Source organism: Prinia subflava, chromosome 4, assembly GCF_021018805.1.
Source record: "Prinia subflava isolate CZ2003 ecotype Zambia chromosome 4, Cam_Psub_1.2, whole genome shotgun sequence".
Taxonomy (NCBI): domain Eukaryota; kingdom Metazoa; phylum Chordata; class Aves; order Passeriformes; family Cisticolidae; genus Prinia; species Prinia subflava.
Window position 1 is genome coordinate 62,842,452 of NC_086250.1, and position 16,723 is coordinate 62,859,174.

At 39.0% G+C, this 16,723-nt stretch overlaps 1 protein-coding gene across 13 annotated transcripts in view; it reads right to left on the reverse strand.

Annotated features, from left to right (window-relative positions):
• MAGI2 (membrane associated guanylate kinase, WW and PDZ domain containing 2) overlaps positions 1-16,723 on the reverse strand; it is a 703,046-nt gene that overhangs the window by 592,836 nt on the left and 93,487 nt on the right. The window lies entirely within an intron of this gene.

Consider the following 16,723-nt stretch of genomic DNA (forward strand, 5'->3'; position numbering starts at 1 on the left):
GTTGTATGGAGTTGGCCTCACTTAAGTTTTTGTGGTGCACCATGTCAGCTGATGGCTCTGAGTTTCCCAGAATTAATACTCCCCATTATGTCTTGTTTCACATATCAATGGCAGGAATTAGGATGTCAGCTTGCAAATCCCACCCCACCAAACCAGACACCCCTGTCCTGGCCCATCCCTGTCCCCACAGCCTCCCCATACACTCTTGGCTGGGTCTGATTGCTGCTCCTCTCTCTGGGTCTGATCCTGTTCCCCACCCACAGCTCCCTGACCACCGGTCCAAGGAACCCCCTGAAACTAAATGCTGCAGTTCTTCTATACACTAAATTTTTAGCGTGTGTAAGTAATCCACACTTGGAGAACATCATGTTTGAATGTGGGAGCCCAGAACTACCAGTTCATTATATAAAACTGAGCTCATCTGATTTCTCTTTTCTTTAAAAAAATAATTGGAAACAGCTTCCTAACTGTTCAAAAAGAGCAGGGAGGGCAGTGGCCTGATCTGCTTCCAAATGCTACTGTTTGCCAGTAAGTTAGAACACTCCAAACCAAGAGCTAAATTTAAGAGTTATCTGTCATAAGATGCTCTAATTGATTATTTGACCTTTCCTTTGGTCATCTCACCAATAAGCAACCACAATGTTGTCTGCATTTTACTGCTTTATTACAGTATCCTACTTTGAAAAAAGAAAAAACAAAATCAGTGGCTGATCATTTCTCATCAATTGTATGTAGGAAATAGACCACTGATGGGAACTCATGAGCAAGGCAGAAACTGCCATGACTCTTTACCAAGAGATGATTCCAGAAACAAATGGTTTTTAAGAGGGTAGTTAATATCATAGAATAATTGGTCAGTTCTTTATCCTAAAGCTTTTTTAATTACATTTGAATAAATAATTTCCCAGACCAACATAATTACTTGCAATATCCCCTGCTTCCTTTACACACCATGCAGACAGTGATGGTGAGAACAGCTCTGCTATTATTCTGGCAGTGAAGAGTGAGGAAATCTTGACTCTAAGAAAAGATTAACATGCTTAATTTCAGTCTTTGCATTTAAAGTATTATTTTTAAATTGAGGAGTCCAAAATACATCTCTTCAATCTACTTTCTTCATTTACATTTTCCCTTTTTAAAAATGCAACATTAAGCTCTCAAAAGAAAAAAAATAATATAAAATCACTAACCTGAGCACGATCACAGAGAGGGAAGGATCTGAACAGTGCTCAAACACTGCTAAAGAAATATCCCTGCACTAGCAAGGTCACTGCTGTTTCGTGGCTGGGACTCTGCTGACTGGACACTGCTAAAACAACCCAGTGGCAGGCTGGTCTTCTGAGGAAAACAAACACTTAAAAAATACCAAGTCCACTAAGCACATCTTCCCTTTGCATATGTTTGAGATTTTAGCTTAAGTTCTCATAAATTGTGTCCTGCAGCCTCCTCTGCTTTCTTTTTCTCTCTCTCTCCCTTCCCCAATTTTTTTCCAGTGAAAAATCAATGCTCATGAAAGCTGCAGAATGAGAACTTCAGAGACTAAAGGCCTCTAATTATCTAGAAAAGTGCAAAAATCTATCCTTCCCCATTTAACCCCAGGGATGCCTCAACCCCTCTCTGCAAGGATCACATCCCTAGAAGAGGAAAAAAGAAACAGTGCAAGGAAACAGTTTGACCTTGAGCTTTTTGCTAAGCCTCCAGTGATTCTAATTATTGCCAAATCTGACAAATCTCCTCATGGCAGTGTCACTTTGCTGTTGGAAAATGCACTGACAGCCAAGTCACCGGAAAGTGGTCACTGCAAGGAACAGCTCGTTCACCAGGGGTCTGGGTACCATATAGTCTAATATCACTTTGCTTTTAACTAAAAACAACAACAACAGCATATTGTAAAGCTTAAATTGATATTTTCCTCTCTCACCCCACCAGAACAAATTTCTATTGACTGAGAAAGGGAAATTGCTTAACAAAAACCAAGGAAGCATTCTGCAACAAAAGACTCCCTGAAGCAGAAGTGGTTCAGGCCAGAAGTGTTATCAAGTTTGTCTTCTGATGGGATCTGAAACTCAAATGCAAAGCCTTAAAAAACCATATTGAATACACTAAAATGAAACCTAGATATTTTGATTTCAAATTATTTCACTCAAGTTAGACCGGAATAGAAATCATTTGAGGAACCTACATTGAAAAAAACCACAAGCACTGACTTTGGCTGCTGCTATCTCAATTCCAGAGTTTAAAATATGCATATCTACTATAATAAATTAAAAATGACAGTTTCCAGAGTTTCTCACACTTGAGAAAAACGATTGCTATTTAAATGTGTAGCCAGATGCAGTCACCAGAACAGCTGAGGCACCTTCTCTGGACTGGAAGAGAAGGGAAGAAAATTTACATTACTGATATTTAGATTAGCTGGATCTAGAATAGATTTCTACCAGTGTTATAATACAATGAAGCCATAATTTAGATTCACAAACTGATGCAAACCCATACATTAGTCTGATATGCTTGGTTAGTGTATCTTGTTGGCAAAGTACTTTTAACATAATTAGGGTAAAAATGACTTAAGTTTCCAGTTTTACCCATCTGGCTCACACATCTTTATGAAGTTTGTATGGAAGCATCTCGAAAGGAAAGTCTGGTAATATATTACATCTGAGACTTTTCATTACAAACAAGGAGTGATTAAATACTAAACCACTAAACAATTCAAAATTATTTTATAAAGGGGTAAACCTGAAGTTTGCCCAGGGACACAGCAGTGCTCTTACAGCTGTGCACCTGAGTCACCCTGCTCATTTAAAGGGATCTGCTGAAATCTTTAACCTGGATTCATGCCAAGTTTTAATCTTCACACAGACTTCTCCCCCTGACCCATCCAGGTTTAGAGATGCTATCAAATCATTGAGTGGTACGGTAGAAATCACTTTTCACTTCAATCAAGGCTGGGAGCCAGGGAAGGGAAGGGAAGACTGGCACAAATCACTTATTCAGAGTCTGTACAATATGCTTCTGAAAATACTTCTCATTTCCCCAAGGACAAACAAGTACCTCTGCAGCAGACAATAGATTGACTAATCCTAAAGCATTAATACACAAAACCAAAATAAAACAAAACAAAACTCACCCCAGAATAGAAAAAAAAATCATAATCAAATAAAACCCCCCAAAAATACAAATAAACATGTACACACCAAAAAAGCAACCAAAGAAGAAGCCTGTTCCTACCCATGCACACAGATCAGTGCTGTGCCTTTGCACCACCACAGCTTTACAGCAGTGCTGCAGCATTAATCTAACACCAACAAAAATTGAACAATAGCTAATGCTAGCAACGTTCAAACAAAACCATACACATACAGCACAGAAAAGCTTTTGTTGCAACATACACTGAAACTAAAGCATGCACAGCAAAAAGATTAATCCAGTTGTTTTATCTGCATTACCAACATCCTAAATGGGAGTTAATCAATCTCAAGGAAAAACCTTGAAAAGTAGCAAGAAGGTACAATGCTGTTATTCAGATTTTACACACAGGTGAAAATATATTTAATACTAAATATTTTAAGTAGTGGAGACCTTGGATGGGCTGAGCAATTTCACAGTACAGAGACATCTATGCAATGATTTGTATTTCTGGCACAGACATAAAATATGTCTTATCATCAATTATCTGGGTAAGGAAAACATATTTAGTGTAAGATTTTAATTTTTTCCCTAAGCTTGCCTTAAGTAATTTTAAGATACAATTTCAGTCTACATACATTGATATGTATTGATTCACTCTTGAATCAGCAGTTTAACAGAGAACAGTGTTTGCAAAGGAGCTGCAACATAGAAAATACACAAACTAAATGGTAGGGGTGTAAAAGCAAAAGGTCAGGGTATATTAAAAAGATGAAGTTGCTTAGAGCAACTTCAGCTATATCTTTATAAACATTCAAAGAACTTACAGAAAGCTATATTTAAGTGATAGCCTTCCATGTGTCTGCAATATGATGTCATTCTTATCTGCATGACCTTAACCAAACTCTTCTGCAAGACCTTTGTCCATTTTAATGTACAAGACGGATGGAAAAGTTCATTCAATGAACAGACACTTAAAAATCTGGCTTTCTCCTCAGTATTCACTGTGTGACCATATGCTTTAGTTTACCATGCCCCATTCAAACATGCTCTGCAAACAGAAGCAAATTATTTGCTAGTGGATTTTTTCTAGTGTTCCTTGACATGATCTCAAATTTTAGAAATATTAGTTCATTTTCATCAGACCCCTTCTAGGAAGAGAATTGTATTATCTGAAATTTTAAGAGAAAGAACTTTGAGACAGAAAAAAAATTTGCACATATTTAGTGATTTGGTGCCCACTTAGCAAGGAATAGAATCTGTTATTTTCTAGAGCTCTTCATATTGCTTGGACTTTACATATCCAAAGCATTCAACTTCTCTGTTAATTGTGAGTGCTCAGCATACCTGTAACTGCAATCCCAGCTTCTGTTTTCTGTGAAAATTCACATTTAAACAAATTGATTAAACAATATAGGAGTTCAGTGGCATTACTATAATCCAGTCCTTCACAGCAGCACTGAACTTTTTCAAACAGAAGGTAGTCCCTTCTCTTCCTATCTTCCAGTTTGCTTCACTCCACCATGTGTAAAGTTTGTTTCTGCATGAAGTGAAGCAAAGCTGCAAAAATAATTCAAGGAGAATCACGGGAACCACAAATGTCACTGTTTTCTATGTATAAAGAGCGATTTTGGACTTGGTCTGCAAATGTTCTCAAGCCTCCCATTTCCTTCTCTCCCTATGTGCAGGAACCCTTCTGCCTAAATCCCCTCCATCCTGTCCCCCAGGGATGTGTCCAGTGGCACCATAAGGAAGTGGGCACACCCCTCTGTCTGGCATTTCAGGCAGGAGAGGATCAGCTCTGCACCAGGCACATTAAAATAATGTGACTGTGAAGGTGTTATTGCAGGTGTACCAACATCTACACAACCCAAGCTCCTTCTGGCAGGCAAGCACCACCAGCCACCACCAGGACACCGGGCAATGGGACAACACAAGAGCAGCTGGACGTGGCCCGATGGCAGCAGCACTGCAGGGGCTTTGCTCCCTGCCAGGGAAGCGGCGGTGCTGGTAACCAAACGGCTGCACAACATGGATTGTGGGGACATCAGGAAAGGTGTGTCTGTCCTGACCCCAATGCCCTAGGCTGCAGCACAGCCGTGGTCAGCAGAGAGCTGGAGAAATAGCAGGATAAGGCTGCTCAGCCTGAGAAGGCACGGCACAGCTCCGGAGTCTGGAACGCTGGGATCCCTTGATGTGGGACGTTTTATCAGTCACTTTCTATAACCAGTGAAGGACACTGGTACCACAGCTCAGCTGTACCATTTCTAACCACTGCACATGCCTTGAGTCAGCTGGGAGCATTTCAAATCCTCCCTCAGGCCCAGGAGCCAGTGAACAGGAAACACCCAGCGGTTCATAGCTCCAGACACAGCTTTCCAAAAAACCAACCAGAGCTGCTTCATCCTCACCCACAATCTCCAAAGGAGCTTGAGCAACAGTTCACACTTGGCATTCTGCTTTGCTGGGGAGCTGTCCTGAATTTAATTAAGTCATGTATGAACTATGAGAGCACAAGTTTACATTTTGGATATTTTGCTTTTTTTTCCACTTGAAATAAAATGAAGTCTTTAAGGTTTTCCTAAAACATATCCAATGCATTACCTGTGTGTTTCTGTGTGGTATTTCTTTTTCATCAGTGGTGTTTCAAGTCCTGTTGGGTTTTACAGGCAAGCTCCTAGCAACATGAAGGAAAAATACTTGACCTCTAAAGGAATATTTCAATCTGGCTACTGACGGAGTGATCACCTACTTGACCTTGAACTTTAAATGAAATCTTGGTCACGTTGAGTTATCTCACATGTTCCAAAGGAACACTGGAAGGGAACAACAGCTTACAATCCAGAGCATGGTTCTGTCCAGGAGATGGACAAGTGTCCTATTTCAGGGTCACTTATGGGTGAAACCCTACCTAGGCTAAAGTAATCAAGACCTTTGATGTTGATTCCAATGAAAACGGTGTTTACTTTTAAAGGGGGAAGAAACACCCAGCCCAGCCCATAATGAGAGACATTAAATCACCAGCAGGAGAGTGCTCAAAGTTCTCTGCACACAAGAAGGCATCTTGTGCTTGCCTCTGTCACTGCTTCAAGGTCACTTGGAAAGCACAAGCAGTGGAATTTCTTAAATTCCTAACATGTTTTCTTATGTTGAGAGACTTGTCCTTTACTGTTGTTTTAATTATTAAAAACTTGAATTATTTCTATTGCTGTTATCCTTTTGATCTCTGTGCTATTTTTGCCGAAACTTTTCAAACTACTCCAATATTTATCTACTTCTTTAGAAGCCAAAGAAGGAAATTTGTTCCTGACAAGCAAAGGGGAAAAGGTGGGGGGGGGGGGGGGGGAGAACATTCCTCACAGTCACATTTTAGTATGGCATTTCAACACTAACATTAATTAAACAACACCTGTTTGTACAAGCTGAAGGACTGACTCCATCAGATTTAAAAGCTAAAGAAAAAACAGGATAAAGCTATCAAGACAAACTCCAATCCCAAAATAGTTGAATTGCACATATCTGGTTCTGGCTTTCCTCAGTGAACAATCATAGAGTTTGAGGGACTAAAAAAGTCTGATGTTTTCAAATACAGTCTCACTTATTTCTATTTCTTTTTTTTTCTCTTGGTAAGAACTCAAAAACATGAAAAACTAATCTGACCTTTCCATCATGTTTTTTCTTCGGTTTGATATTAAGGAATGGAATTATTTGACCTCTCTTCTCTTATGCTCATATTCACCACTCTTTTAACATCTTTCTGTCATCTCTATTTTGCCAACAGTAGATGGCACCAGTAATTCTATATTCATTACAATACCAAGGGGTTTTGTTGTTGGTTTAACTTCCATTTTCCTGACTATAGTCCATGGGGTTTTTTTTTAATTAGTCACCATAAAAAATTCTACTTTTGAAAGTCTCTTAATTTATTGGCACGTGCTTCATTTAAGTATCTGCTTATTATTCACATGTTTAGGATAATACCACCTGAAACTATAGCTTGATACTATGCCAAAACAGTAATTTTCTGCTTTAACTTTAATTACTTCACTAAAATTGCATTAATTCAATAACTGAAACTTAGATTTTTTAATTACATTCTTGAAATTGCATTAATTTAATAATGGCAACTTGAATTTCTGCTAGCAGTGTTCTTGTTTTCAAAGAAGAAATTATTTTTGCCCCATAATTCAATTTAAATGTTTCACAATCACGTTAGCTTATTTATTTAGTTTATACATTTAAAATGCAGAAACTAGGCAGCAGCTCTGCTGGTGTTTGAGTCAACACTTTCTTTTCCCCTTGTATTTATCTACAGGCTCATACTTATTTGTGCTATTCAGGGCTAAGCTTAATTATACAAACACAGTTGAGTCAGAATTTTTTACATATATATAAATATGTATTTATAAATGAAAATACATACATATAAAAATAAAAACACACACTTCTACACAAGAAATCAATTACAGCAAGATCTAGAGAACATTCTATTCCTCCCAAACACCGCAAAGCAAACCAACCCTAAAATCTCTACTGAAGATACATATATCTAGTTCACAACAAGTTCCTTTCATATTCTGTAGGAATATGAAAACACTTTTAGGATCTATTTTAGCTGAATACATTTGGTCAGATGAATTCCACCTTTAATTTCATATTTTTCTAAAGAAATTTATTATTAACTTAGCAAATCTTTGATTAATTTTTGCAACAACATTCACTTTACCGGAGACGAAATCGTAATTTGGGTTACTACATACATTCATATCTATGTATATGTATATGTATATGTATATGTATATGTATATGTATATGTATATGTATATCTACATCTATATCTATATCTATATCTATATCTATATCTATATCTATATCTATATCTATATCTATATCTATATCTATATCTATATCTAGTCTATATCTGTATCTATATCTATATCTATATCTGTATCTATATCTATGTCTATATCTATATCCATCTATCATCTATCTCTCTCTATGTAGGTATCTGCCAACATAATAGCAAGGAACAATGGCCACAAAAAGGAAAGACTGAAAAGACATGATTCTTTGGAATCGTCATTTAAAAAGTCACCATGAAAAACCACTGCAGTGCATTGGGTAAAAGCATCACAAATGTAAAAGGAAGGCTGTCCCTCTGACCTACAGTAATGGATTGCTGACCTATTGAGTTCAGAGATCAATAGGCTTCCTGCATCTCAAGAACTCGTCCGAGCAGGCACTTAGCAGGGCTCAGATCAATGGGTTTCCTTGCTCTGTGATCCACAACATCCGCTACCTGTACAAAGCTGATCTTCAGCCCCACTCCCACCCTACCCTAATGATCCCCAAGTTCCTGTTGGTGGGACAATGACTTGCATCCAGGTCTTCGTGTGAAGAACCTGCCATCCCCACAGAAAAGAGAAAAATGTGTTTGCGAGCAGTTGTGGTCACTGAGATACCACAAAATGACAGTGGATTAGATAAAAGGCAGCTGAATACCACAGCTGTGAAGCTCATGAGATTTTCAAAAGGCTGCGTAGACTAGAAGTTAAAGGAGATGTTTTCTGTTTGCTATTGGCCTATGCCTTCAGGGAAAAGAGAGAAGAAGGGGGAAAAAAAAAGAAAAAAAGTTTTCTTTTAAAACATTAAGAACAAGAGCACAGAGATGGTGGGTAACAAGCTATCGGCCCTTATGGATGAGTAACTCTGAATTGTGTATCAGCCCCCTCCAACAGGCTGACCTCAAAGGCAGGAGAACATGAGGAAGTTGCTTGTGGCTGTACAGCTCTTAGAACTAAATTAACAGAAATCCATCTCACATCTAGAAAAAGACTGCTTTAAACACTGGGTGGTTTGCAGAGAATCTAAAGAACGATCAGAGATGTTAATGTACACTCTACCCCCAGCTGGTGCTCCAGGCGATGTCTGGAGGAGGGGTGGCTGTCTTTGACACTGATGTGGTGCACTCAAGCTGGAGGTCCAGCTCAGCACATCCTTCAGGGGGTGGCATGGACAGCCCCCTTCATCCTATCCCCTCTCCTTTGTTCCATTCATGGCTATCCCTAGCCCTGCATTTGGCAGAAACAAAAATCTGTTTGCACACACATTTCCCATTTGGAACAAGATCGAGGGTTTTTTTTTGCCACTCTTTTGGTTTGGTTTGTTTTTTCATATAAATGAATTTTCAAGTTGATCAAGTCTCCATTGTTAAAACCCTTCCTGGGATACTCTGCAAAACAGCATTGTTGGAGATCTTTCTGTTTCCATCTTACACTCTATTTGTGGGCTCTCATTTCAATAATATATATATATTTAGGATCATTCTCCTTTTATTTCCAGATGAAAACAAAAAGAAAACAAAACCAATCAAGCAGCCAAACACAAATGCAAATCTGAGATATTCAAAATAATTCAGAACATCTAACTTCAAGCTGCAATTTCCTCTGCATTTTAAAAAAAGGAAAAATGAAAATTTCCGGCTTCTGGAATTGCAGCATTACTAAAAGAAATGAAATCAAGACCAGTAAGAGCTAGAAAAGTCTGCCTAGTGCTTGTAGTTCATTACAAATGAATCTTAATGTTTGCTGCAATCTTTTAATTGAATCCAATTCAACCTCTGAACACATTCCTTATAATTTTACATTTAAACAACAACAAAAAGATTCCCATATCTCACACTGTTTCTATAACAAAACTGCCCAAATTCATATAATTGATATAATTAATATGATTGGTTTTATAGTCTCTGCTTTGTTTCAATAGTATACAAAAACTTGTAACAGCAATACAGTATCCAGAGTAGTGGTACACAGTAGCAAAATTCTACAGGCACAACCACAAACCAAAGGGTAAAAAGCTCTTGATATTCTGCACAGTTTCTGTTCTTCCCTTTCTGGCATGACAATCATTGGTGGCATCACAGCTATCTGCTGGAATAAGCAGGTATAATTAAGAGCTGTAATTAAAGTACTCCAAATCAGTCTCACAGTAAGTGCAGTTATATCCCCTTCACTACAGATTCTAAATTTCAGTATAATCCTGGGATAAATGTTAAGTGAAGAATGAATAGTGTTTAACTTACAGAAGACTTGGAAGGATAATTATAACTCTTTAAATAAACACATTTTAGTTGCTGCTACAAATAAAAGAATCTCTTCTCCTCATAGACAGAATGACCTTGAACTGCAGTAAGGCACATTCAGGTAAGAGAGTTGGAAAAAAACATTTCTAAGAGAGGCACCAGAACAGACTGCCTGGCTACAAACACTATGGAATTTCCATTACTGCAATTTTTCAAGAAAAAGCCAGATAAACATCTGTCAGGAAGTACGTAGGTATAGTTGATCCAGCCTCCAGATAAGACAGGAGCTGGATGAGTTCTCAAGTTCCCAGGCAACCCTCTCCTTATTTTAATTCTAAGTAACAAAGATACAATTTCTATATTTTTAGTAATTACCAAAATGATAAAGTAAGTCTATTACTCATTTCTAAATTATTTTAGCAGAAACTTCTGGTATGCTCTCACTGAAGAACTCAAAAGACACCAAATTTTCTTTTTCTACCCCTCAAAATAAAAAAAACTCAAACCCCCAATAAACTCTTACAATCAATTTTTCTACAGTAACTTTTATCAGTTATCATTTTAATCATAAATACTATTTGCAGTATATAGCTACTAAGCCACAAGCCCAAACTGAGTATATTATAAATAAAATGGGATAGATTTGATCTTTGATGCTAATGTAACAGTTTTCCTTAATGACAAAAAGCTAGTGAAGGAGATCCCATTTTACAGATAATTTTATCCAACGGACCAGAACTTTATAGCATGAATGATCTAATATCTGTCAAAATAGAGAAAGTGTTTTCCTATTTCCTTGCCAAACAAGATAGACATGTGCACATGCAGTCATACAACTGCATGGTTTAGACTGTGCCTCGTACCTGGGACTTGTCCTTACACTGAATTTTGGGGGTACAACGTCGCTGGTTTCTGCCCAGTGCTGTTCACCTCGGGGAAATAGAGAGTCTGCTCTTAACATTACAGCATCTCAGTAAGCTCAGGCATGTGAAAAATCCTATTAGGTAAACACCCCTTGTGTAAGCTGGGCACACACACGAGTCCTGGTGGATCACAACCTCCATGAAATACGTGTGAGAGTTGGTCAGTAGCTTCTTCCTATAGTATCTATAGCACAAATATAGGACCAAGGAGTGAGATCCATCAATTATCTACACATTTAAAATATTTCTCTTTGGTTACCTGGTATTAGACCTTTATCACCCTCTCTCAACAACATCACTACTTACACATTTTCTTTTTATCAGGCAGCCATCATCTGAATTTATGTGGAAAATATGCTATGTCTACCCCCAAAATATAATTTAGAACATCATCAAAAACAAAAGGCATTTGCTGATGTGGAAAGTCTGTGGGGTTTGTGGATTTGGACTCTTCCCAACATTCCTTTCCTTTTTTTCTTTCTTTTTTTTTTCTTCTCTCATTTCACTGATTTCAAGCAGTTGGGGTTTTTTTTTAGAGCAAAGATTACACCCTTTATTTCCCAAACAATACATTCCTGATAACATTTAAATCCTTATGCCTCTTTCACTTTTCCAAATGGGGAAAAGCAAGCCATAGCTGAGCCAAATTTCAGAGGAATGTGGAGACTTCTCAAAATTTAATTTCACAGAAATGTGCTTAAATTCAGTTGTCCAAACCAGGTGTAGATTGGCCAATCACCAGAATTGCTGCGATGCAGTGAGAATTCCATTCCAGAATAAAAGTAATTTATTTAATTACCGAGGGGAAGAAGTCCCATCTCCAGTTAATCCTTTAATTTCCCTTTTACCTCAGGAGACATGGTTGTTTCTGTTCAGTGTGACACATGGCAGTAAGTCTGTGAAGTGCACTGTTCTGAGAAACTGGCTTTGGCATGGAAGCTCTGTAGCAGCGAGTTATCCCACAACTGGAGAAACCCTTTTACTTCCAGCTTCCTCCTCTTCAGGACATGAGACCTTGTCCTCCAAGACCTGTCCCTTCCAGCAAAGGTTTTACTGTGACTCCCTGATCCCAGCTAACTCTTCTCTGCTCTCAGCCACAACTGAATTAATACAGTAGGGCTGAAGCTTTTTCTGCTTTACCCAAATAACCTACAGAAACCCTCTGAAACTGGGGGCAATGGGCAGCAGCAGCTCATCTCATCCTCTTGTACCCCACAGTTACTGCAGCATTAGTCCTGACACTGAATTAATTATTCAGGGAAATTGCTACATCTTAAAGCACATAGAAATAAAAAAACATTGTGCATCCTATCAACTACCACAGCACCAAAATTAAGGTTCTCAAATTATTTTATTTACTCCAACACCTTTGCTCACAACATAAGAATGTACCTTATCAGAGCTACTCTGACTGAGGAATCCATTTCAGGCCCTTGTTGTATACTATATTTAAAAGAAATTCCTTTCAGCCATTATCTAAATGACAAGCTTGTGCTCTTATTTCAGAAAGTAGTTATGAACACTTTAGAAGTTTTACATAAGAATTTTAATGAGGCTTTAGTGATTTTGCTATCAGAGTATAGTTAATGCAACCCTGATTTTTACCGTAAGTTATTGTCATATTTTTGCCAAATTCTGGGGAAAGTTACCTAGTGAGAATCTGTGACTGTATTTGGCATCAGCAAAGATGTTCATTTGATTGTTCTCATCCCCACTGAATTCAAGTACCTTTTGTTAATTTATTTTGTTTCTGCAGACTTGTGGCAAGGAATAAGCCAGCATACGACCTTTCTGCTTACATACTTTACAAAGCAAATCCCTTTTAATTTCCAGATCAACGTGAGATACCTCAGCAGTGCCTTTGCATTCGGGAGTGCTGCACACTGTGACTGACCCGTGCCTGCCAGCTCAGCCAGGAGCAGCCCCACAGTGTGCCAGGTTCTGCGCCGCCCTCCGTGCCAGGACCGTGCCAGGACCGCTCGGAGCAGCGCTCGGGGCACGCCGGGCTCTGCCTTCCACCAGCCAGAGAAACTGCCTGATACACTACCCTGGCTCCAGCCTGGCTTCCTTGGGATGAGGCAAACCAAAACTAGCAGAGAAAGGAGAATATCTGTGTGAAGCATTTGGGAAACACGGAGGGAAACCTAAAAGAGCTTGGTCAACCTCAGTCTTCACAGAGCTTTACCCCACCCATGGGGATTTTTGTCTAACTGCAAGAGAAGTAAAACTGGAGTGAAAACTTGAAGAGCTGCTGCTGCTTAACTGAGAGACTGATCATATTTTTATATGCAATTCTGATATCAAAGACATTAATACTGCTTTTCCTTCCTGAAGCACAACAGGTTCAGCTAGTTCAGTCCCACAACTCTTGGGAATGATATCCCATTGAGTCAGTGGGACCTATGTCTGATTTGCATTCCAGGATTTTAAGCAAACAATACATTTGTATTCAGCAGAGAGAATCTGGAGGCAATTAAATCTGTAAAACAGAAATGGACCAACACTGAGGAAGATCCAACAGCTCAGTCATGCCTGGCAATCCTCTCCTCCAGAAGCATGTGACCAAATTACAAGTGAAATAAAATGAAGCATGAATATTTCATTATGAAGCACTTAAAAAATAATTTTAAAAAAATTAAAATCAAAAAAACACCCCTAAAAACCAGCACACATATTCTTGCTGAAATGTTGAATTTGCTCCTCTAGCCTGCCTTATTTTATAATTAACCTTTCCTAACACAACTTACAAAGGGCAAGATCAGAATTGCACAGACTCTGGTAGCACTCTCAGACTGTCACCTTCATTCAAGTACAAAATTCACATGCAGATTTTATTTCTAGAAAGCAATTTAGGCCTTTTGAAACTTATTATAAGCAAGCATTTAATAGTCGCAACCAAAATTTAAAAGAAAGTGAATATTTTGAATAAAAACCATTTTATGAAATCCTGGGCAGTCAAATAATGAGCTATTTCATTAATTTAAAAAAAATGTAAGCAAAAAGTAGGGAAAAAAACAAGCTATAACTTGCTTATTTTTGCTTTTCTCAGTGATCGAAATAAAAAATGTTGATTAACATCATGACTGTTTAATCATAATAACATCATGACATCAGTGGCTCATTCTTCATGATTTCTTGTTAGACACGGCAAGCAATCCCTCATCCAGAAGAGAGCGCTTCCAAATTTTCCATGGAGAAGTATTTATAAAAGAACCTTTGTAAATTATTCTACATTTACATGCTGAGTTCTTCAAGACCTCTCAGGGTTATATACTGGTAGACCTTAACTCTTGTGAAGAGAAGAGCTCAGGAGCATCACTGCAGCCTTTGGTTAATCAGAGATGGCCGAGATGAGGAGCGAGCCTGCAGAACGCTCATGTCGCTGAGAATTAAGGACTGGAACAAGAACATCAGAGAGGTTCTCTGCTTCATTTTCTCTGCTTGCACACCTTGAACGTGTGTTTGGGAGGGAGCAGCTGAGCACCCCTCCACCACACTGGGGCCTGTGTGGGCACGCAGCAAGAGGCAGGCATGGGAAGCACGGAGGCTGGCAGGAACAGGGCACAGCGGATCTCTCTGCCTGACAGGGCACCTGGAAATGTCAGATGGAGACGTCTGTCAGCACAATGTCCTCCTGTGCTCCTGGCAGCCAGAAGGGAGGGTGAGATGGGAGCAGAGCAGAACAGCCCAGGCAGAGCTGGCGAGGCGGGCGGGTGCGTCCTGACAGCGCGATCGGGGCGAGCTGCCCCACAGCCAGGGCAAACGCCAGACTGGGATCAGCAGCTCCTCTCTGAAGTGCAAAGTGGTGTTTGGAAAAGCCACAGGTACAGGCTCCATCCAGCATGGCACAGCAGAGGCTGTGGTACGGAGTGGCAGACTGTGGGAGTTAGCACAGTGTGTTATTCACTCAGTAAGATGTTACCCAAAACAGAAGAACAAAAAAAGTGTCTGAAGAGCAATGTTTTGGTTTAGAGCTATGCAAGTGTGGGAGACTTTTCCCCTTATATTTCAGAATTCATAAATATACTAGAAGCACTATAAATATATTTCCCTAACCAGATTTTATTAAAAGCGAAGAAATAAAATTTTGATGAAGTATTAAAAAGCTTTTGCCACTCTCCTCTTCTTTCTGCTTGTCTGATGTGTGAGTCTATTAAAGCTTCAGTGACAACTATTCCAACCCAGCTGTAGAAGGTACAGAAATAGGCCTGGTAATAAATCCGGTCTTTACAGATAAGGATGCACTGAAATGGCAAGTTCCTACAAGTCTGACATTTTCATGTTGTTATTGGGGTAGTCAGCTTACAGCCACCATCAATGGATAGAAGTTCCAGTGAGTCCAATGTCCTCTACCATGATATATTTATTCATCAGCAAGAAAGTGAAAGAAAAAAATTTATAAAAACCCTAAAGGATTTGCTTTTCCATCAGAAAAAGACAGACAGATATTACAAAACAAAGCTGCACTTTTGAGAATTAGAGAGTTTAAAATCAAATCCATTACCTTCAGGTAACCAGGACCATCCCAGGAAGTGTTCATTACCATATAGTTGGGTTTGGGGATTTCCTCTCTTCACTCCTGCTATGCATTTAACATCTTATTGTTCCCTGCATTTCTTTTGACAAATGAAATTAAATACAATAGAATTGCATCCATGCAGCATATATGTGCACCTGTGTATTCCAAAATAAGGCTTTACCTCTATGACATGCCCCAGAAAAGGCCCTGTTCAGAGACCTCAGCAGGACAATGTGCCCTGAGCCCAGGTTCTGCAGCAGCCTCTGCTCTGAGGATGGGAGAGCTGGCATGCAGACCCCATGCTGTGCATGTCTGCAAAAATCTGCCTCAAATATGTAACTCAGTGACTTCTGTTTGTTCTTTCTGTGTCCTGAAAGCTGTCTGAAGGAAATCATGTCACGTCTTTGTGTGCAAGCATGTTGGCTTTTCCTTGAAAAACACACATGCACACAGACAAATAGCTTCTCCTCAAGTAATGATTTATTTGCTGGTTGGCTCGAAATTTATTCTGAGGACAAGTCTTAATATTTTCATGTTGGCAAAGTCCATCTTAGTAAAAATAGCAAGAGAGGGCATGTGAGGCACACTTTTCCTTTCCTCATTTTTAAAGTAATTTTTCTTCTAGATTAAAAATCCACGGTATGTTACAGCCTCCTATAGGGTGCATGCAAGCTTTAGTCACTAAGTAGTACTACTCAGCTATAAATTTTCCATTGAAGGTTCAGTACATGCACTTAAAAATAGCCTTGTGGTAAATAACACCATTTGTAACTTCTCCATTGTGCATCACACAGCCAAATGTAATTGCAGATGAGTTATTTCTGTTTCTGTGGTAGTTCACTGAAATCCTAGTCCTGTTCAAAGGTTGTCTTTAAACTAATTTATCATCATTTGCTATTATAAGAGTGCTCCAAATCCACGGTTTCATCACATTCCAGTTCACCTTAGGAAGGGAAAGATGCTATTTGATCTCTTGGTCTAATGTTACACCCGGTTTAAAGTCGCTACAAGCAATTCCCTGGAAGCAGGCAAACACTGCCACAGGAAATCAGCACTCACAAAGCCCCA